The sequence below is a fragment of the Heloderma suspectum genome, chromosome 2 (assembly GCF_057233095.1).
Source record: "Heloderma suspectum isolate Gila_16-S chromosome 2, 16-S_ref, whole genome shotgun sequence".
Taxonomy (NCBI): domain Eukaryota; kingdom Metazoa; phylum Chordata; class Lepidosauria; order Squamata; family Helodermatidae; genus Heloderma; species Heloderma suspectum.
In genome coordinates, this window is record NC_139459.1 from 354,952,270 (window position 1) to 354,975,863 (window position 23,594).

The 23,594-nt window shown below is 46.0% G+C and overlaps 1 long non-coding RNA gene across 1 annotated transcript in view; it reads left to right on the top strand.

Annotated features, from left to right (window-relative positions):
* Positions 1–6,508: 6,508 nt before the first annotated feature.
* Positions 6,509–23,594, top strand: part of LOC146355512 (uncharacterized) — a 31,906-nt gene continuing 14,820 nt past the window's right edge. The window contains exon 1 of the long non-coding RNA XR_014787450.1: positions 6,509–6,586. This is a non-coding gene — a long non-coding RNA (uncharacterized LOC146355512). The remainder of the gene's footprint in view (positions 6,587–23,594) is intronic.

Sequence of the window (23,594 nt, forward strand, 5' to 3'; positions counted from 1 at the left end):
ATTGCTACAGTCTCGGTTCTTTCAGTTCCCTTGAATCATTGCTTAAAAGGGGATCAAATGATTCAAGGGAATCATTTTAAAACTATTTGAAATTTGACAGGTTGGTGTGGCTAAACCCCCCCTCAAACATTGAAATATAAAATAAATACAAAATATTCATTTTGTGTGTTCTAGAAGCACAACGCAGATCACTAACACACACACACACACACTCACTCACAAACCAAACACCTCTTCCAGCCCGCCTGCCAGGTCATGTGTGCATTCAGGCAAAGAGAGGCTGAGTCTGTGATTCCTCTGAAGGAGGGTTGTTTTGCACTTCAAAGAAACCTACAGCAGGGATTAGGGATAGTGATTTCGGCTTCACACTACCCCTTCTGAGCTTGGTCTGAGTTCTTGGGAACAGCACATTTTACCTGCGGCTTGTACAAACACCAGTCAGACAAACTGTCTGAGATTTGGCAGGTGGAATGCCCTGAATGGGGACTGAGGGGGCCTTAAACATCCAGTACTTCTGTGGAAACAAGTGAGAATGTATAGCTCTTTGCTTTGAGAGTTTGGGTGGAAAAAATCAAAGTTTCCCTATGCTTAGTACAAAACTAATTGGGCCAAACTGCCTGAACTTTGGCATGTGCAATGCCCTTGAGGGGGGGCTGAGAGGGGCCAAGATTTCATGCACTACTTTGGAAACAGTGAACGTTATGGCTCTTTGCTTTGAGAGTTTTTGTGGACAATATCAAATTTTAACTCTGCCTATCACAAAATAAAACACAAAGCACTAGGCCAAACAGTCTGAGATTAGGCAGGTGGAGTCTCCTCCAGGGGGGCTGAGACATCTCCAAATTTCATGTCTGTATTATAAAACTTGAAAAGTTACAGTCTTTTATGTTTTCCCATGCACGTCAATGAGACAATGTCAGAAATGAGTGATTTTGATGTCCAAGTCTCGCTTTGGATTTGGATCCAGGGGGTTCCGAATTGGTCCAAAGTGGAGCAGGGCTGTGTTGGAATGTCCAAAGCGGCATCCAAAGCTGAGTGGGCGGTTCATGCACAGCCCTAGAAGGAGGGATGGTTCCGTGCTGGGATAGGTCACTCTCAATTCAGGAGAGGACGAGTGGCAGCACCAGCTGCAAGGGGAACCTTTGGCAGGGCTTGAAGAAAGAGCCTTCCCCCCCCTTTTTTACATGGCTCCTGAGGAGAGCTCCTCTGCCCTTCATGCCCTTAGAGACTGACCGCCCCTGGCTGTATCAGATGACCTCCTTCTGATTTTCAGTTTTGTATAATGGGATGATGGTGAACTGGGTATGGAGGCAAAGAAAGTTGCCTCTTTGATATGGAGAGATCACCACCTGGTTGGATTTAAAGAGTTACCAGAACTGCCCCACTTTGCCTTGAGCTGCAAGGCCTGGAAGGATCATGTATGCACATTCCCTTAAAGGTGAGTACAACTCTCCAGACAACTGGGAATTCTGCAGAGAGGCTAACATTACGTATTGAGGCACAGTTCTTGAACAGGGCTCATCGGCCTGGAAGACTCACTGCAGATTAGAGGTCCAAATGTGGAGACCCAAGATGTACAACAGAATTTCCTCTTTACCAAAAGGTTGTTTCTTCCATGTCTTTCTAGCTTCACCGTTTCCTGAGAGAATTCCATCTTTACAATACTTCCATGGATGGAGCTTATATAGATGAGCATGGGGAACTGGCATGTGACTTTGATATCGTGAACTGGGTGGTGTTTCCCAACAAGTCCACTGCAAGAGTGGACGTTGGGAGTCTAGAGAGACAGGAATCCTCAGAGATCAAGTTCACCATTGATCAAAATGCCATCGTCTGGCCAAAGTTACTGAACCAGGTGGGAAAACTATGTGTTTCCTTTGATGCCTCTTACTATGTCTTCCCAGGCAATCCTATACATGTTCTAAAGGAAGTATATATATCCCTTTGAGTTCAATAAAGCTTGGTCATTAAGTTCAGTGGGGCTTACTCCCAGGTAAGTGAGTGTAAGACTGCAGCCTTAAGCTCTATAAATTTGATAGCTGTACCGCATAACACTTTAGGAATGTGATTTCCTATCCATTAATTTATACAGAAATAACATGGTGACTATAACAAGAAAAGGTTTAGCATGATTATATGGAACCTTTGTGAAGTTTGCTAGACTAGGGTTCCTCTAACTGTTTCAGGGCATATTTGAAATGTTCTGAACTGTTGTGGGCGCAGTCACAAAATGGGACCCAGTAGGGGTTGTGCCCATTCACCAAATTGCTGTTCTTGTGAGCATGGAGATCACAAAATACAAATTTCACAGAAGGTACTAGAGAGAGCAGGGAAGGAGGGTAGGGAAAGGATTGATCCCTTGCCTCCCCTCATGTATGCCATTGTATGACCATGTTTTCGTCTGTTCTGTATGTGCCAGACCCAACATTTGTTTTAAAGCATGGGTGTTCTTTGTGAATATGGACTCTCTCTCTCTCTCTCTCTCTCTCTCTCTCTCTCTGTGTCCGTGTGTGTCAGAGAGAGAGAGAGAGAGGGTTGTAGAGAGGCAAGCAGACTGAATCCTTTCTCTTTGACCTTTTTCTTTTTTTAAAAAAACCTCCTGTCTTTAGTGTCAATGAAAATATCAGCCCACTGTGCAACTGCTTTAAAAAGGGCAAACTCCATCTTAGGCATAATTAGAAATGGAAATGAGAATAAAAAAGCCAATAGCATACTGTCTTTATACGAATCTGCAGTGCGACCACACTTAGAAGACTGTGTACAGTTCTGGTCACCATACACATGCACACAGCACAGTAGAGCTGGTAAAAGTGTAGAAAGGGGCAACTAAAATAATCAAAGAGCTGCAGTATCTCCCCTATACGGGAAGGTTACAACATCTGGGATAGCCTAGCTTGGAAAGAAGGAGGGTAAGGGAAGACATGACAGACAGAGGTGTACAAAATGATGCATGGTGTGGAGAATGTGGAGAGGGAGACATTTTTCTCCCCCTCTCAAAATACTAGAACCTGGGCTCATCCTATGAAGCTGATTGGTGGGAGATTCAGGACAGATAAAAGGAAGGACTTCTTCACACAGCGCATAGGTAAACTATGGAATTTGCTACCACAGGATGTAGTGATGGCCACCAATTCGGGTGGCTTTGAAAGGGAGTTAGACAAATTCCTGGAGAAAAAGGGTATCACTGGCTACTGGTCTGGATGGCTGTGTGCAACCCCCAGTACCAGAGACAGTGAGCCTCTGTACACCAGTTGCTGGGGAACATGGGTGGGAGGGTGCTGCTGCACTCATGTCCTGATTGTGGGTTCCTGGTAGGGGTGGACGAAAGTCCCTTACCTTTCGCCGAAGCTTTTTCGCGGTGGGGGGGAGCGCTTCGCTGCTCCCCCCGCGAAGTTCAGGCCAGGGGGGGGAGGCTTCCCGCCTCGCCCGGCCGAAATTCAGGACGGGGGGGGAGGCTTCCCGCCTCGCCCGGCCGAAATTCAGGCCGGGGAGGAGGCTTCCCGCCTCGCCCGGCCGCGAACTCGAAAGTAAAAAAAAAAAAAAAACCACGTCCCCTGATAGGCTACGTGATGATTCACGTAGCCTATCACGGCAAGATTTGCAAAGTCAGCCGTGATAGGCTACGTGAATCGTCACGTAGCCTATCACGGGTGACTTAAAAAAAAAAAAAAAAAAGTGCGTACGCGAATGGCGGCCCCCATAGGGAGCCGCCATTCGCGTTCCTTATTTAGTTGCTGTAGTCTACGTCAATGTTTACGTAGACTACAGCGAAAATAAGGGCAACGCTATTTGCGTTGACGTAGACTACAGCAACTAAATAAGGAACGCGAATGGCGGCTCCCTATGGGGGCCGCCATTCGCGTACGCGCTTTTTTTTTTTTTTTTAAAGTCACCCGTGATAGGCTACGTGACGATTCACGTAGCCTATCACGGCTGACTTTGCAAATCTTGCCGTGATAGGCTACGTGAATCGTCACGTAGCCTATCAGGGGACGTGTTTTTTTTTTTTCTTTCATTGCAATGGCAGGGGCGGCAGCCGGTCAAAAGACCGGCTGCCATTCCCGCCCTGCTCGAACACCGGACGAACCGCCAGCCGGACCCGCCGCCGGGAGGGACATTCAGGGAAGGTAAGTCCCGTCCCGGGGGGGGGGGGCGGGGGGCGGGGGGGGCGGAGGATTTCTCCCCGAAACTTGTTCGGGGGGCCGAACACGTTGGCGCTCGGCCCCCCGAAGTTTCGGGGAGAAATTCTCCGCCATCCCTAGTTCCTGGTCACAGCTGGTTAGCCACTGTATGTACAGAATGCTGGACAACCTGGACCCTTGCTATGAACCAGTATGGCTCCTCTTATGTTCTTATGTGTCTTTTGCCATTTTTCTTGTTAAATCCAGCATATACTCCTTCATTATTATACAACCCCACCATGCTACACAATCAGATTGGCAGGGATGCTTTCTTATGCTTTGCCAGGTAATCCAATCCTCTTTATATATTGGTAGACATTTATAAGGGGAGTTCTGTATTGTGGACATTCCCATGGTTACTTCTAAAGAGGTATGAATGGGGGTCCATTGCAACTGATGAAGTTAACAGTCCCCAAAAACTTAGGCCAGAATGAATTCATTAGTCTTGAAAGTACAAGAAGATTTTTGTTGTAATTAAAGGAAGTGGAATTTGCATGCTCTCACAATTTGCTGTCAGGTTGCAAAAAATTCTTTTCTGTGTGGCTCTGAGGTTGTCATCATCATCATCGTGATTATGTGTAGCTTCCTCCACTGTTCTGCACGCATGATCTTAAAGTCACGGTGGTCTCTGTGCAGTGGGAGTTGCTGTTGGAGCAGGAGAATCTTGGCTGAAACCAAAGTAATATTTTTGTATGCATGTTTTTGCTGTTGTTACAACATTCAAAGGAGGGGATTAGGGAAACTTTAAAAATTTAATCCTCCTCCTCATTTTCTATGACGGTGGCAGTAACACAGTCTTCCCTGCCCCCACCCACTGTTTTGCACCTTTGATCTTAAGGTCTCTGTGCAATGGGAATTATTGCAGAATCATGAGAATATGAATATGAAGGTGTGCTTTTGTGTGGATATGGGAATCCCCACCACCCACTTTGCACTCATGATCTTAAAGTTCAGATGCTTCAGTTTCCCATTTGTGTAGAAGTCGGTCGCTGGCTTCAATTATTCAAAAGACTGCTCTATCTTTGATAGTCCCCTGGCTTTGAGAGGCACCAGGCTCAACTGACTGAAACCAAATTAGTTCTGACTCCTTTTCGGCTTTCATTTTTTCACTGGAACATAAGAAGCTGCCGTACTGGTGGTCTATCCATCCTGTTATTATCTTTTCTGACTGCAAGTGATGTTGTCAGACATTAGGGAAAGATTTTTCACATCACCTGCTACCTGATACATTTGACTGGAGATGCCAGGCCTTGACCATGAGACCTTCGGCATGGTAGCTGTGGGCTCGACCACTGAGACAAAATCCCTCTCCAGGATCTCTCTCCCATCGCTTTCTTTCCCTCCTCAGGTGGAAGGATGGGATTATGCCCCACTTTCAGTTTTCTGAATCTAATCACCTATTCAACCACCTTAATTGTGGTCTTAATCCTGGCACAATGTTTAACTAACAAACTAGATTTCCCTGTTATGCTGTCTCCAACTGTATCATTAATTCCCACCAATTGAGATATAACTTCCAGACTGACTAATTTTCCTGGATGTTTTTTTTCTTCATGGATAGACCGTGCCTTTTTCTCGATGTACTGAAAGTTGTCAGCCTGGATTTGCCAAGAGGACTAAGGAAGGAGAGCCCCTCTGCTGCTATGCTTGTGCCCCATGTACAGAAGGAGCCATCTCCACTCAGGAAGGTAGGAGACTCCAGAGCAAAGAGCTGCACCTCAGGCAACAGGGCACATAAACATTGACATGTTCTGGGGAGGGTTGTTTTAGGCGCTGGTTCCTTTCTGGCTTTTTGTATAGTTAGTTATTAAGATATTCCCTAATTTCACAAAGTGAATTGAAAAATATCCTGGAGTAACGGAGTGCAGAGGGGAAAGAAGCCACCTTGGGGAATCTTCAACACGATGCACCAGTGCTCCCCTTCTGTGCTTTTGTGACACTTTCAGTCTGCCATCTACTGCCCGCTATATAGGGGTGTATGAAACCCCGCTTACCTGACTCCGCCGGGTTCCGCAGGTGGGGGGAGGCACTCCATGCCTTCCCCCGGAATCCTGCCCGGCCGGCTCCACTCCGCGGCCAAGCCGTGGAGCTGCCAGCCACGTCTGGCCGCCCGCAGCTGGACATCCGGCTGCTGGGCATCCCTGCAGGGACGCAAATGGTGGCTGTCGTAGCTGCTGCCATTTGCGTCCCTGTAGTGAGCTGTGATAGGCTACGTAAATATTTACGTAGCCTATCACGGCAGGGGGAAAACCCCCAGCATACGCAAATGGTGGTAGCAAATGGTGTCCCTACGTTAGCTGTGATAGGCTACGTAAGTATTTACGAAGGAGAAAGTATGAAGAAGGAGGAAGTGAATGGCGGCCACAGGACAGCCGCCATTCACAAAGCAGAGCGGACGGGAGCAGGTAAGTGCTCTGTTTCGTGCACCTTTTGTAGGGTGGGAGCGGTGGGGACTTCGTCCCACGCGCCTTTCGTGGATTGGGGGGCTGGGGACTTCATTTCGTGATGGTTTTCAGGGGGCCGAATGCACTGGCATTCGGCCTCACCGAGATCCGTTGCGGATTTCTCTGACCTCCCTACTGCTATACACATCTTTGAAGACACCTACATTTAAAGACAGTGTAATGAACTGTTTGGTCCCCAGAGTGTATCCTGGTGAGCACAGCAACTGGGCGGAGTGGGGAAGTCTCAGGACAGGGATGTGTGAGAATAACATTTGCGGGGTGAAATCTGGGGATCTTGGGGGAACCTGTCTGGGAAGCAGGGGGTGGGGGGTCAGGCCTGCCTAGCTTTTGGCACTTCATTCCTCTGGACTCTGGCTCGTTTCCCTGTAAGCCTGTGTTCGGAGGCAGCCGCCTATCCCAATAGGATTGTGCCCTAAGTTAGTTTTTCTCTTTTTTGAAATCAATAGAACATAAGTTTGTAATGACTAACTTTTCACATTGATTTCAATGGGACCTAAATGCAGTTACTTGAGACTGTAATCCCATACATTCATCTCAACTGGACTTAGATATGCATAGCACTTGCTATGAATCTGGATGTATTATTATTACTGTTGTTGTTGTGGACTTCTGCCACTGCTATCACCGTTGCCAATCCGTCCGCACAATGCTCTTGTCGGAGCGAGTGGTGTGGAGTGGCTGGTGGGCGAGAGCAGCAGCAGTGGTGGCCACTTGGCACTGCCCTTGCTACCGCCTGGGTAAAAGTCTCCCTTCTCTCTGCTGGGGCCCCAGTAGGGAGAAGGAGACTTTCTCCCAGTGAGTTCTGGCGGGGAGCCCATGGCACGGTTCACAAATGCAATCCAAACTGGGAAGTCTGGGGAGCAGCAATGGGGCTGGATCTTCCCCACACTGGACCTCCTCAGTGAACTCTGGGTGAATTTCTCCAGTTTAGCCCTGGCAGATGGTGTTCTGTTTTCCCCCACTGGCATTAGCTCAACCTGTAGTGAATTGATAGTATATGTGGACTCCTTTGTTTTTTAATGGTGGCCATTTCTTCAAATTGGATTGGCAAGAGGCTCTTGAAAAATGCACCATGGGTCATAATCTTCTTTATAGAAATCATTGGTAATCTTTTGCAACTGCACACAATTGCAAGCTTGTCTGCCCAGCAGAGTCACATTCCTCTCTTTTAAATCCTCCTGTCAGTTTCCTCCTCTGCATGCACCAGTTCATATCTTCCAGCAGAACCATCTTCCATACTTGGCAAAGAACCTGTCAGTTTCATCCTCCACTTCTGTGCTTCACAAGTGAAGGAGTGGTGGAATTGAGCAGTTCTTTGACAGGTATGGAATATGGCTCTCCTGGGCTAAACACAGTGGTATGTGGAGAAGAGGTTGATCCCTTGCCGTTCCCTCCGCATAGGTTTCATATGCTGGTGATAACCTGCTCCCATTACCATTGAAGCTGGGCATTCGGGGACAACTGCCCTTTCCAAACAAACCTGAAGTGCAGCCCCAAATAGAACACATTGTAGTAATCCATTTTCATGGTTACCAAAGCATGGAACACAGTGGTCAAGACACCTCTGTCCAGGAATACCATAATTGTCTTATCTGCCAGAGCTAGTTTAGACACACCTAATATTTGAAGACAACTGTGCCTCCCGTTACAGTGCTAATTCAATGAATGCCTTCGGGCTACACACCTGCTCCTTTATGGGGACAGTAACACCATCCAGAGCAGGCAGCTGATCCCGTTGCTGGACATTGGAGCCATTCACCCCAAAAGTGACTTGGACTGGGAAAGAATCCAACATCTCAGGAAAGGTTATTCCCTGTAGGGATGGGCGGAACGCTTACCTGCCATACTGGGGGGGCGGAGCCGTTCCTCCCCCCCAGAATCCTCTTCCACTGGCTCCACTCCACAGCAATTCCACAGAGCCACCAGCCAGCTCCGAAGTGCCAGTGATACGGCCGCCATGCCATATCTCTTTTTGAAGGGAGGGAAGTGACTGTGGACACAAATGGTGTCCAGGGTGCCATTTGCGCCCGTAAAGGCCTTAGTTTAAGGTAAATGCAGCCTTTACGGCCGCAAATGGCATCTGGGATGCCTCTTGCGTCCGTGCTTTTTATAAATGCGATAGGCTACGCAAATCCCTAATTCCCTGGACCTTCTTTCTGTGATCCTTTTGGGGTGGTGATGCACTGGACAGAACTTGCAATCTTCTCCATTCAAAACATTTTCCCCACCACTGAACATGAGGAGAGTCGCTCTGAGAGCCCTGTTGGGTGCCATCAGTGGACCATCTAATGCAACCTACTGTTCTTCAAACCCCAAAAGAAGGACATAAAGCCAACAGTCACCTAATGTTGATACTTTCAGCAGCTGGTATGCCGATGCAGACTGCCTTCGTACCTGTAGGATGTATATTTTTAGTTACTATGTATTCAAAGTTTTTTTATGCTGCACCTCAGAACAGTGTATAATGCTCCCAGAAGAGCTCATAATGAATCACAGGCTTACAATCCAGAAAGACATGAGAGAGAAGGAAAAAGGTATGTGGAAGCCACCTTCTTGCCATCATGATTACAAATTACCGGTAGATCTAACCTCCATGAATGTATCTAGTCCGTCTTGAAAGCTACAACCCACCACCACATATTGTGCCATGGAATTCTGAAACCTGGCCTCTTCTGATCCGTAATTCACATCACTAGTTTTTCCTCTCTCCCCCATCCTTGTCTCATCTTCCTCTTGTGGCATATATGTTTTCACCCCCGAATGTTTAGAGCAGGAGTGAGTGGAAAGTAGATCTCCCGATGCTTGGGACTTCAATTTCCAGAAGTCCCAGCAAGCATGGCCCATGGTCAGGAATGCTAGGAAGTGTAATCCAAAACATTTTCTGGTCACTAGCCTTCTGATAAGGCTGGATTATAATGCTGCTGCAGCTGCTCCTCTTTTTTTCAGATGCAGAATATTGTAACATGTGTCCAGATGATGAGCATCCAAATGAAGACCGAGATCAATGTGTTCCTAAAATTATCAACTTCCTCTCTTACAAAGGAACTTTGGGGATTATCCTAGCTCTCTTTTCCCTTGTATTGTCCCTGACCACTGGTCTGCTGTTAGGAATCTTCATTAAATATCAAGAAACTCCAGTGGTCAAAGCCAACAACCGTGACCTCACCTACATGCTCCTCATCTCCCTCCTGCTTTCCTTCCTGTCCTCCTTTCTATTCATCGGTCAGCCCCAGAAGGTAACCTGCCTTCTCCGACAAACTGCCTTCAACATCATCTTCTCAATTGCCGTCTCTTGTTTGTTGGCAAAAACAATCATGGTGGTGGTGGCATTTCTAGCCACAAAGCCAGGAAACAGAATGAGGAAATGGCTGGGGAAGAGTTTGGCAGGCTCTGTTGTGATTTGTTGCTCAAGTGTTCAAGTGGGCATCTGCATTCTCTGGTTGGGAATCTCTCCTCCATTCCCAGAGTCCGATATGTATTCCCAGGTTGGTCAGATTATCCTGCAATGTAGTGAAGGGTCTGCCGTCATGTTTTATACTGCCCTTGGCTACATGGGCTTTCTGGCTGCCACATGTTTCATGGTGGCTTTCCTTGCCAGGAAGCTGCCAGCGGCATTCAATGAAGCCAAGCTGATCACCTTCAGCATGCTGGTCTTTTGCAGTGTTTGGGTGTCCTTTGTGCCGACCTACCTGAGCACCAAGGGGAAATACATGGTGGCTGTGCAGGTCTTCTCCATCTTGGCCTCTGGTTTGGGCTTACTGGGTTGCATCTTCCTCCCCAAGTGCTACATTATTCTATTGAGGCCGGATCTGAATAAAAAAGAGCATCTAATGATGAAACCAAAAGACTACATATGAACGAAGCAAACTTATTTTGTACAGCATGGTGATAATATCCTTCCTTTGGGTATGACCTTCCTCTGTGTGCTATTCTGACAAATCTTTGCTTGGGTGTCGGTCAGATTTTTACAGAGCATCTCAAATGGCACCATTGTGGGGAAGGATAATTCAGAGTGTGTATATAAGTGTGAGAGATTAGTCCTTGTCCTGGGATATCATGCTGTAGAAGTTGGGTATTTAGTGATTAAGGATCAGTGGGTGACCATCTCTTGCATATTCCAGGTACAAAGGTGTCACCTAGGAACCGTACATTTCTTGTATCCCTGGCATTCAGACTCTGGTTTTAGAAACTGAGGACTCTAAGATCAGGCACATCTTTTCATCTTTTACTTCTAAATCTCAAGCAATTTCTACCTGATTTACATTTTATGATATAAGGGCATGGAATGAATATAAAAATACATTGTAGTTGCAAACAAAACACAGCTTTAGCTCCTTAAGGATTATATAGGAGCCTTCCCTTTAAAATGATATGTCTTACCAACACGTCATTTCTGAGCTGGTAGCAAAATATTGTAGAGAAGTCATCCAGGGCTGCTGCCGTTGTCCTTATGAGGACAGATGTCGCATCCCATGAGAACCGATGTTGGGTTCCGTGAGGACAGCTGGAATGACCTTTAGTTCCTGCATTTTGCCTCTCATCTTTAAATATTTTCTTTTCAACTGGTGAAGTATGTGTCTGACGAAACAGGAATTTTTCTAACAATTTTTTGTCATTGCTGTCTTTCCACAGGTTCTCAGCTATTCTTTTGGGAACTACCCTATTCACACACTTCTAAGTTTTTGTAATATAGGGGTCGATGGGTTCCCACCCCCCATCTGGGCACCCTGAGGTCCTCCTGTAATAATTGCATAGATGAGGCCTTCACAGCCACTATGTGCACAATATTAAACTTACAGAATTTCCTGAGTCACTTTTTTTTTTTTTTTTGCAAAATGGCAACCGTGGAAATGAGGGAGGCTTGTGGATGGCTCAGGGCTGGTGAGGGTGGTTTGGCGAGCGTGGGGGAATGCAAACATGGGCAGCAACTTCACATGTGAAGCCCATGTGCACAAACGATTGAGATTCCGTTACACTCCCAGACCCAGCTGGGTGCTCGCGTGATCCCTACTTTAATATACAGAATAAATAATTTTGTCTTGTCCTCCTCCTCCCCTATCTACTCCCAGTACTCCTCTGTCTCACCGTCATGGGACACAAGCCCTTGCTCAGGTTGTAAAGAGAGAAAATAATAGTTTTCATTTCCAGTTTCAAGAGAACTCCTTTTTTTTCTCCTCCACAGTGGAGGTGAAAGACAGCAGGATTTTAGCACCCCTCTGTTTGGACAGTAGGTGTCCCTTTGCAAATAGCATATTTGCTCCTGGCAAGAGGGGTTTCAGTGTCCTCACTCCAGTCACCAGTAGACCATTGTAGAAAGAAGGGAACCTAAATCCCATGGAACTCAGTGAGATTTACTTCTGAGTAGACATGTTTAGGATTCTGCTGTTGTTGGCAAGGCTTGAGTAGTGGGGATCCCTCTCAAAATTATCCATCACCCATAACATTTTACTTCCTGAGGCAAGAGAGCAAATGGCGCGCCCCTCCCCTGGGCCCATGGGTGGCTAATTTGCTTTGGCATCTGAGATAATTTCCCACAAGCAATTCTTCCTAGGAATAAAAGTACAATAATAAATAAATTACAACTTCTTCTCCTTTCATGACCCCCTAACTCAGCTACCCAAAGAGCCACCTCACTCTGCGTATTGATGGGCCTGAATCGCTGCCCCAGAAGTCTGACATAGTTCCCGTAACTATTTCCTGTCGTGTATAAACAGAATTTAAGGATGTACGAACCTCACTTACCTTTCCATGGAATTTTTCACAGTGGGTGGGAGGCACTTCCTCCCTCCCCCCGGAATCCTCAATGGGGGGGGAGACTATCCGGTCCTCCCCCCCCGGAATCCTGTCCGGCCAGAGCAGTCGGCCAGGTCTGTCCGCAGCCGGAGTTCCGGCTGTGGACAGGCTGCTGCAGACACAAATGGCATCCAGACAGGCTGCCATGATAGGCTACATAAGTATTTACGTAGCCTATCACGTCTAACCCCTCCCCCCAAAAAAACAGCATACGCAAATTACAGCAGATACAGCAGCCGCCATTTGCGTTCCCTATTTTTCGCTGTTCTAGCCTACGTAAATATTTACGTAGCCTATTACGGCAAAAAAAGAAAAGGGAACGCAAATGGTGTAGCGGGCACTATTTGCATTCCTTTTTTTTTTCTCGCTGTAATAGCCTATGTCAATATTTACGTAGGCTAGGGATGGCGGAGAATCTCTCGACGAATCTCCGGGAGGCCGAATGCCAACGCGTTTGGCCCCCCGAAATTGGTGGGGAAATTCTCTGCCCCCCCCCCGGGAGGGGACTTACCTCGTGCGAATGTCCCTCTCGGCGGCGGGTCCCGGCGGCGTTTGGGCGGGGGCGGGGGCAGGTCTTCTGACCAGCTGCCGCCGCCGCCATTGCAAAATAAAAAAGGAAAGTAAAACAAAAACAAAAACACACACCCGTGATAGGCTACGTAATGATTTACGTAGCCTATCATGGCTAGATTTCCAAAGTCAGCCGTGATAGGCTACGTAAATCGTCACGTAGCCTATCAGGTGACTTTGAAAAAAAGAAAAAAAGTGCATACGCAAATGGCGGTGCCCATGGTGCGCTGCCATTTGCATTCCTTAGTTTGGCACATCTAGTTTACGTAAACATTTACGTAGACTACAGCGAAAATAAGGAAACTGGAATCTCACTGGAATCCGTGGCAGAATTCCCTGCCATCCCTAAAACAGATGCAAACAGAAGTTGTACCACAGACTGACAGTTTCTATAGCTATTATAACTTTCTTTGGTACTACAGACTTTGCTACATGCTGATCATATACTAAAAATTGTGGCACACAAAGCAGGTTGCATTTGGCAATTCTGCTTACTGTAGAAACTAATGTCCAGAATTAACAGTGCAATCCAATATGTGTTTCTTCCGAAGTAACAGTTCTTTTACATTCCATAGAGCTTACACCAAGATTTCAAAACCACTGGACAACTGACAGAAACGTATTTGTAAATGTTATGAAATAATTTCATTGTCTTAATATTTAACTTAAATATACAGGCATTTAATGTATAACCTAGGGATGTACGGAAATCACTTACCTTTTCGTGGATTCTGTTCGCGGTGGGGGGGGCGCTCCGTCCCTCCCCCCAGAATCCTCAATTGGGGGAGGCAATCCAGTCCTCCCCCCTGGAATCCTGCCCAGCTGGCTCCACTCCGTGGTGGCTCCGTGGAGCAGCCGGCCAGGGCTGTACGCAGCTGGAGTTCCAGCTGCAGACTGGCTGGTGTGGACGCGAATGGCAACCGCAGTAGCAGCCGCCATTGCTATGTGACTATCACGGGCAGGCTGCCATGATAGGCTACATAAGTATTTGCATAGCCTATCACGGCAAGCCAATAAAAAAACAAAACAAAACCTGAACAGCGTAAGCAAATGGTGGCGGCTACGGCGGCCGCCATTTGCGTTCCCTATTTTTCACCGTTCTAGCCTACGTAAATATTTATGTAGGCTATTACAGCGAAAAAAAGGGGAACACAAATAGTGTAGTGGGCTCTCTTTGCATTCCTTTTTTTCCCTCGCTGTAATAGCCTACATAAATATTTACGCAGGCTAGAACGGCGAAAAATAGGGAACGCAAGTGGCGGCCGCCGTAGCCGCCATTTGGTAAACTGTTTTTTTTGGGGGGGTGTTAGCCGTGGTAGGCTTCGTAAATACTTATGTAGCCTATCACAGCTGCAAGGATGCCAATGGCATCCACAGCAGCCGGGTCACGGCCGGCCAGGAGACCAGGTGCTGGAGCCGCCGCTGCCACTGCTACCAGAGCTGCCGCCACCACATCCGCCACATCTGCCCCAGGTAAGTTCCTTCCCTGGGGATTCCATGGTGGGGCGGGGGGGGGCCGTTCTGCCATGGATTCCGAGGGGCCAGATTCTAAAGAATCACTGGAACTCCGTGGCAGAATTCTCTGCCATCCCTACACTTGGCAAAGTTTGCACAATATTTCAAGTTGCCATTGGGGAGGGGGAGATCTTTTAGCATAAGCCCAAATCACTGCTGTGTACCATATGCAGTAAACACCTTCCAGGAGAAGTTGGAAAGAGGCATCCTAATTGCTTGGAGAAATGAGACAGGAAAGCAAGCACCTCTTAGAACCCATGGCATTTTCTTCCTACACTTTTCTCTCCAAACCACTTGCGGGGATGCCAAAATTTGCTTCAAGGAGTTAAATGTGTGAGTGTGTGTGTGTGTGTTTAAGAGGGAGGGGGATGTAGAGCGCTAGTTCAGACCACAAACCGGAGGAAGGTAGGTTTCTTTCTGTGTGTGTGTGTGTATACACACACACACATACACACACACAAAAATTAGAAATAAGCGAACAACTACACAAGTGAAAATAGGTCATGTAATAATAATAATAATAAAATGTTATAACGATATGAACACACAAGGAACGTAGTGGGTATTAGTGGTCTATTTAAAATAGATTGTTCTTGGAACAATATAATTATACATACGAAAACAATGTGAATTTTGTTGTTGTTCAGTCGTTAAGTCATGTCCGACTCTTCGTGACCCCATGGACCATAGCACGCCGGGTCTTCCTGTCCTCCGCTCTCGCCCAGAGTGTGCTCAAGTTCATATTCATTGCATTAGTGATGCTATCTAGCGATCACATCCTCTGCCATCCCCTTCTCCTTTTGCCTTCAATCTCTCCCAGCATCAGGGTCTTTTCCAGGGACTTTTCTCTTCGCATTAGGTGGCCAAAATATTTCAGCTTCAGCTTCAGTATCTGTCCTTCCAATGAGCACTCAGGGTTGATTTCCTTTAGGATTGACTGATTTGACCTCCTTGCAGTCCAGGGGACTCGTAAGAGTCTTCTCCAGCACCACAGTTCGAAAGCATCAATTCTTCGGTGCTCACCCTTTCTTATACTCCAGCCCTCACACCCATATGTTGCTACTGGGAAAACCATAGCTTTGATTATACGAACCTTTGTCGGCAAGGTGATGTCTCTGCTTCTTACTATGCTGTCTAGGTTGGCCATAGCTTTTCTCCCAAGAAGCAAGCATCTTTTAATTTCATGGCTACAGTCACCGTCTGTGGTGACCTTGGAGCCCAAGAAAATAAAATCTGTCACTGCTTCCATTTCTTCCCCTTCTATATGCCAGGACGTGATGGGGCCAGATGCCATGATCTTAGTTTTTTTAATGTTGAGTTTCAAACCAGCTTTTGCACTCTCCACTTTCACCCTCAACAAGAGGCTCTTTAGATCCTCTTCGCTTTCTGCCATTAGGGTGGTATCGTCCGCGTATCTGAGGCTGTTGGTAATTCTCCCGGCAATCTTAATTCCGACCTGTGATTCATCCAACCTGGCATTTCTCATGATATACTCTGCATATAAGTTAAATAAGCAGGGTGACAATATACAGCCTTGTTGTACTCCTTTCCCAATTTTGAACCAATCGGTTGTTCCATGTCCAGTTCTTACTATTACTTCTTGACCCTTGTACAGGTTTCTCAGGAGACAGGTAAGGTGGCCTGGTACTCCCATCTCTTTCAGAATTTGCCACAGTTTGTTGTGATCCACTCAATCAAAGGCTTTAGCGTAGTCAATGAAGCAGAAATAGAAGTTTTTCTGGAATTTTCTTGCTTTCTCCATGATCCAGCGAATGTTGGCAATTTGATCTCTAGTTCCTCTGCCTCTCCAGAACCCAGCTTGCATTTCCAGTAGTTCTTGGTTCACATACTGCTGAAGCCTAGCTTGTAGGATTTTGAGCATCACCTTGCTGGCATGTGAAATTAGCGCAATTTTGCGGTAGTTTGAGCACCCTTTGGCATTGCCCTTCTTTGGAATTGGAATGTAAACTGACCTTTTCCAGTCTTGTGGCCACTGTTGAGTGTTCCAAATTTGTTGGCATATTGAGTGCAGCACTTTAAAAGCATCATCTTTTAGGATTTTAAATAGCTCAGCTGGAATGCTGTCATCTCCGCTAGCTTTGTTGTTACTAATGCTTCCTAAGTCCCACTTGACTTATTGGAAGGTAACAGAAGCATCTGTACCCCAGGTATACATATATATATATATATATATATATATATATATATATATATATTATAATTAGTTCAAGGATCTCAAAGTCCAGCCAAAAAGTCTTAGAGGAATCCAGTGTAATCCTGTTTCGCATATCAGTTGCTTCTTCAGATAAATAATAACTGTAAAGATATTAAGACATTCAGATCTATAGTCATATATATATGCACACATATGCACACACAGGCACACACAGGCACACACAGGCACACACCTAGAGACTTTCTAGAACACTCAGATATTGATCCCTTTGTACAACATGTAGCATCACCTTGTGGGCATTACAAATGCAGGGGCTGTGCCGTATGTGATCTTTCCTTATGAATCAAAGTCTTTGAATATCCCACGGAGCATCGATGTTTTGAATTACATCATTTTTCCAATTATGCAACCAAGCGAGTTATTGATGTTATTATTCGCCCATGTGGCTTATTGTATGTAGGAAAAACCTCTTGTACCATTCGAACTAGGATTATTGAACATCGGTCCCAATTAAGAAACTGTGTTTTGGATGATCCCTTGGTGCAATGTTTGCAGAACGGGCTCATATGCATGAGGACTTTAAGTTCCTAGTTATGGATAGAATTTATTCTCACAAACACAATTGGACAGATTATAACAATTTATTGCTACGTAAGGGGGTGGAGTGGATTTTCAGATTACAGTCTGTGATCCCTAAAGGTTTGACTGCTTCTCTGAATCTGGGATCTTTTGTGTAATAAAGGCATTTGTATTGGGGATATCTTTCTGATGGCATATGAAGCCAACACTATACCTTTAACGGTAATGTGGATGACATAGCGCCTTTTTTTTTTCAGCGCTGGGTATTTAAAACCTGCTACAAATTGGTGAGCTCACAGCTGCCGACTCAACTCATCGACTTGAGAGTAGGAGAAATTATCAGCCTGTGGTTTGCAGTTTGTTTGGTTACTTTGTGTCTCATTTCAAAGATTTTTTTTGGAAATGTACCGATATTGCGTGCTTTAAGTGCTGTTCTTTCTTAGCTCTGGGAAGCTCTATGAGATAAAAGGCAAGCTATGCCAGCAGTTTAAGTGGCTTCTTTCGAAAAACTATTCAGATCATAATACTGCCACAGCGTTTTTTGTTGAGTCTAAGGACGGTGAGTTGAAATAATTTCCTTGTTCATAAAGTACAGCCCCTTTACATGTAAATAATTTTTGATAAGATTATGGCAACAACTCCTAAGAAGAACGTATGTGTTTCTTTGAAATAATGTTTTTGTGCATGTACATATTAGGATAATAACTGACAACTACTGTGAATATAAATGCAACAAATACGGTGTGTGTAAGTATGTGCATGTGCATGCACACACAGGTGTGTGGCTGTGTGTGCATATGTGTGCATATATATATGACTAGAGATCTGAATGTCTTAATATCTTTACAGTTATTATTTATATGAAGAAGAACTCATATGTGAAACAGGATTACACCGGATTCCTGTAAGACTTTTTGGCTGGACTTTGAGATCCTTGAACTAATTATAATACGTATATGTGTATACTTGTGATACAGATGCTTCTGTTATCTTCCAATATATGTACAATTGTATTCATATTGTTTTCATATATATAATTATATTGTTCCAAAAACAATCTATTTACTTAGATCACTAACACCCAGTACATTCACTGTGTGTTCATATTGTTACAACATTATATTATTATTACTTGACCTACTTACAGTTGTGTGCTTGTTGGGTTATTTCTAACTGGTTTTTTGCAACAGTGACCCTTTTTTGTAATTAGTATACACACAAATACAATTTTGAAGCTGTCAAAAAGTCTTTGTAAACTCTTTCTTGGGTCCTATGTGTTTTGGCTCTTTTGTTTTTACCCTCCCCCCCTTTAGTGTCTGTTGTGATTTTATTTGTTAAATCCACCCTGTCATCCTTCATTATTATACAACCCCACTACCTAATACTCTCAGCTTTGGAGGTATGCTTTCTCATTCTTAATCAAGAGTACCCCAGTCCTCCTTACTTGAGAGTAGAAAGGTATAAGGGGATTTTTCTACCATTAAAATTCTCGCAGATATTTCTGAATAGTTATGAAAGGAGTTCTATGGCTTATGATGAAGTGATCGGTGCCCAGAAAACTGAGGCCATCATGAATTCCTTCATCTTTATGGTTCCACTGATAAGGCACTTCATTGTCATTAAAAGACGTGGAATTTGGATGTTGTCACAATTTGCTGACCGGTTGCAAAAAACCGCTCTGTTGTGTGGCTCTGAGGATATCACCAACATCATCATGATTTTGTCTGGCTGCTTTTGTGTTGCTTTTCCCACTGTTCTGTCCTTATAGTCATTTGATTTTCTATGCAAAGAGAGATGCTCTTAGGTCAGGAGAATCTGGGCTGAAACCACTGTAATATTTTTGTGTGGATTGTTGTTGTTACAATGTACAAAAGGTGGATTAGGGATGCTCTGAGAACTGAATCCTCCTCCCCATTTTCTGTGAGTGTGTAACATTTTGCTTCTTGAGGCAGAAGAGCAAAGGGTGTCCCCTCCCCTAGGCCCCTGGGTGGCTAAACGGCTTTGCATCTGAGAGAGAACATCCCGCAAGCATTTCTCCCTGGGAGTACAAGTACAGTGATAAATAAATAACACTTTGTTGTCCTTTCACAACACCCTAAATCGGCAGCCCAAGGAGCCCCCTCTCTCCGCGTATCGATGGGCCTGAATCACTGCCCGCAAAGTCTGACATGGCTCCTGTAACTATGGGCTATCTGTTTTTCTGCTCTTTTGCATTGATACAGCCCACACCCACCCCCGTGAGAAGCTAAATCCCAGGGGAGAAATTTGACAGAAACCTAAGAGTTCTTGCAGCCCATCACTAATGGAGAAGTGAGTGAAGAATGAAAGACACACTCGTGCACATTCCTTGGCCACCTTATAAGTTAGGTATCCACATACAGGAGACAGACATTGACACCTCTGCAGATCTGACCTCCACATTCTGTTGAACCAAGGAGCTGCCAGATGAGTAATCAAGTTGTTACAAAATAGCAGGTCCTGCCGGAGAATGAGTTTATAGCCTTGACTCAATGAGGAGTGTGGAATGTTCTTAGCTAATAGGACAGATCTGTTTAAGATTTTCCATTGCTACTTGCATGTAACATATGCTAAAATCCTATTTTAAAATGCTGTTTTAATGTTCTAATGTAATTTTAATTGTATTGTTTAATTTATATTTTAGCCTTTGTATATTTTCATATGTTTTAACTGTATATGTCCTAATTTTTTTAAGCTGCCTTCTGTCCCAGTACTGGGAAAAAGGCGGGGTATAAATATAATAATTATTAAATAATAATTCCTTCGTGGTTGAAGACTTGCAGCCCTGGTGACAATGTATCAGCATACAAGCAAGTTAAGGAACCAAGCGAGTTTAGCAACAGGGTGATGAAGCCAGGGCAGTTGACTCTTTGGTGCCTTCTACTAGTAAGTAACTTTCAGGAACTAACTTTCATAGGCCTGGCAGAGAATTCTGCCACGGATCTCGGTGGTGGAACAAAGCCTATAAATATTTACGTAGCCTATCACGGCAAAACAGAGGGGCGCAAATGGCATAGTGGCCACCATTTGCACCCCTCTGTTTTGCAGTGAGAGGCTACGTAAATAGTTATGTAGCCCATCATGGCAGGAAAAAAGGGAATGCAAATGGTGGCCGCTGTAGCTGCCGCCATTTGCGTTGGCTGTTTTGTTTTGTTTTTCATGATAGGCTATGTAAATATTTACGTAGCCTATCACGAGCTGGTGTAGGGACGCAAATGGCATCCCCTACACAGGACGCCATTTGCGTCTGCACCAGCCCAGCAGCAGCTGGTGGCGGAACAGAGCTGCGGAGCGGAGCCAGCTGGGCAGGATTGCGGGGCGTGGAACGGCTCGCCTCCCCCCACCTGCAGAACCTGGCGGAGCCAGGGAAGCAGAGTTTTGTACACCCCTAAGTTACTTCCAGGAAGTAACTTGAAAGAAAGTCCCCACCTTCTCCTGGCAAAGAACTTAGTTTTCCAGGTAAACAAACCAAACAACAGCTGACTCACTTAACAGATGAAACCAGGGTGTTTGGGCTTTGCCCTCTTGGGCAGACACTGAGCAAGAAAGGCCTTGACTGGACTCTTTGCACAAAGAGCAGAGAACAAGAACCAGCTCGCCTGAGCTGCTCCTGCCTCTGCTAGAGCTGTGTGCAAATGGCCTCTTGAAATTCTCCACCTTACTTGAGGGCAGAGAAGTTTGGGAGACAATTTCACTGAATTTTTCCAGGGGAAGGAGAAATTCTCCAGCATCTCCAAGGTAGGGCTCCCCATTGGCAGGGCTTATAGCACGGCATCTTTCTTTTTTGGTAAGGGTTTTCAGAGGTTTCATGGTACAACAGCATCAAATCCCTTGGCAGGCTAGGCCCCCACTTTGCATCCGCCATAATACAAGTCTGTTTGTGTGTTGATGTGTTGGTGTGTTGAGCTCCAAGGATGAGGTGGAGTTAGTGTTCTGCCAACATCTGTCCTCCAATTTCCTGGAAGATTTCTCCCCCCATGAAAGAGGCTTCCATTGTTCTTCATTCGGGATGGTGTGCAAGTTATTTTTTGTGGTGTTTTTGAGCTTATTGAATCACATCTAGCCTCCCAATCTGCCTGCATGTTCTGATCTGAAAATCATAGAATCATAAAATAATGGAATAGTAGGGCCTACAAGTCCATTAAGCCCAACCCCCTGCTCATTGCAGGAATCCAAGTCAGAGCATCCCTGGCAGATGGCTGTCCAGCCTTGCCTTGAATATCTCCAGTGTTGGAGAGCCCACCACCTCCCTAGGTCATTGGTTCTATTGTCGTATTGTTCTAACAGTCAGGACGTTTTTCTTGATATTCGGCCGGAATCTGGCTTCCTTTAACTTGAGCCCATGATTCCGTGTCCTGCACTCTGGGATGATCGAGAAGAGATCCTGGCCTTTCTCTCTGGGACAACCTTTCAAGTACTTGAAGAGCGTTATCCTATCTATCCTCACTCTTCTCTTCTCAAGGCTAACAATGCCCAGTTCTTTCAGTCTCTCCTCATAGGACTTTGTTTCCAGTGCCCTGATCATCTTTGTTGCCCTCCTCTGAAGCCTCTCCAGTTTGTCTGCATCCTTCTGAAAGTGTGGTGCCCAGAACTGGACACAGTCCTCAGGATGAGGCCTAACCAGTGCTGAGTAGAGGGGAACTAGTACTTCCCGGGATTTGGAAGCTCTGCTTCTATTAATGCAATAGGAATGTATGAAAGTCACTTAGCTTTTCGAAGGGGTGATTCACGGTGGGGGGGAGGCATAAATATTTACATAGCCTATCACGGCCTCCTCAGGGATGCAAATGGTGTTCCTGCATTAGCTGTAATAGGCTACATAAGTATTTACATAGCCTATCAAGGCAAAAATGGAGAAGCGAATGGCGGCTGCACACCATGTAACTGTGCATTTGGTTTCTTTTTCCTAGGTGCAGAACTTGGCATTTATCCCTATTAAATGACATTCTGTTGTTTTCTGCCCAGCACTCCAGTCTATCAAGATCACTTTGAATTTTGTTTCTGTCTTCCAAAGTATCATCGCACCCAATTTTGTGTCATCTGCAAATTTGATCAGCATTCCCTGCACCTCCTCCTCCTAGGTATGTCAGAGAATTCTGCCACGGATCTCAGTGAGGCTGAATTCCAGTGCAGTCAGCCCCCTGATATCCGTGGCAGAACAAAGCTTCCCACCCCATCACCCCGCGAAAGGTAGGGGTGGACGAAAGTCACTTACCTGTCGTCGAAGCTTGTTCGCTGTGGGGGGGAGGCACTTTGCTGCTCCCCCCGTGATGTTCGGTCTGGGGGGGAGGCTTCCCGCCTCGCCCCAGCCGAAGTTCAGGCCGGGGAGGAGACTTCCCACCTCGCCCGGCCGCGAACTCGAAAGTTTTTTTTTTAAAAAAAAACGCCCCCGTGATAGGCTACGTGACGATTAACGTAGCCTATCACGGCTAGATCTGCAAAGTCAGCCATGATAGGCTACGTTAATCGTCACGTAGCCTATCACGGGGGCGTTTTTTTTTTCTTTTATTGGAATGGCGGCGGTGGCAGCCGGTCGAAAGACCGGCTGCCGCTCCCGCCCCGGATGAACACCCGCCGAACCGCCGGCCGGACCCGCCGCTGGGAGGGACATTCGGCAAAGGTAAGTCCCATCCCGGGGGGGGTGCGGGGGGCGGGGGGGCAGAGGATTTCTCCCCGAAACTTGTTCGGGGGGCCGAACACGTTGGCGCTCGGCCCCCCGAAGTTTCGGGGAGAAATTATCTGCCATCCCTAGCGAAAGGCACACAAAACGGAGCACTTACCTGGTGCCGTTCGCGCGGTTTGTGAATGGTGGCCGCGTGTGTGGCCGCCATTCGCTTCTCCATTTTAACTATGATAGGCTACGTAAATACTTATGTAGCCTATCATGGCTAATGCAGGGATGCCATTTGCGTCCTTGCGGAGGCCGTGATAGGCTATGTAAATATTTAAGTAGCCTATCAAGGCAAAACAACAAGGGCGCAAACTGTGTCTGAAGGCTCTGCAGTGCCTGCAAATGCACCCAGCCGGTGAGTCTGCAAATGCACCTGGAGCCGGCCGGGTTAGGATTTCGGGAATCACCCCTTCGAAAAGATAAGCAACTTTCATACATCCCTAACTCCTCCAAGTCATTAATACAAATGTTGAAGAGCACTGGTCCCAGGACTGAGCCCTGTATAGGGATGGCGGAGAATTCCATGACAGATTTCAGTGAGACCGAATGCACTGGCATTCGGCCCACTGAAATCCGTTGCGGAATGGCCTCCCCCCCGCCACCCCGCGGTTTCCCCCCAGGACGAA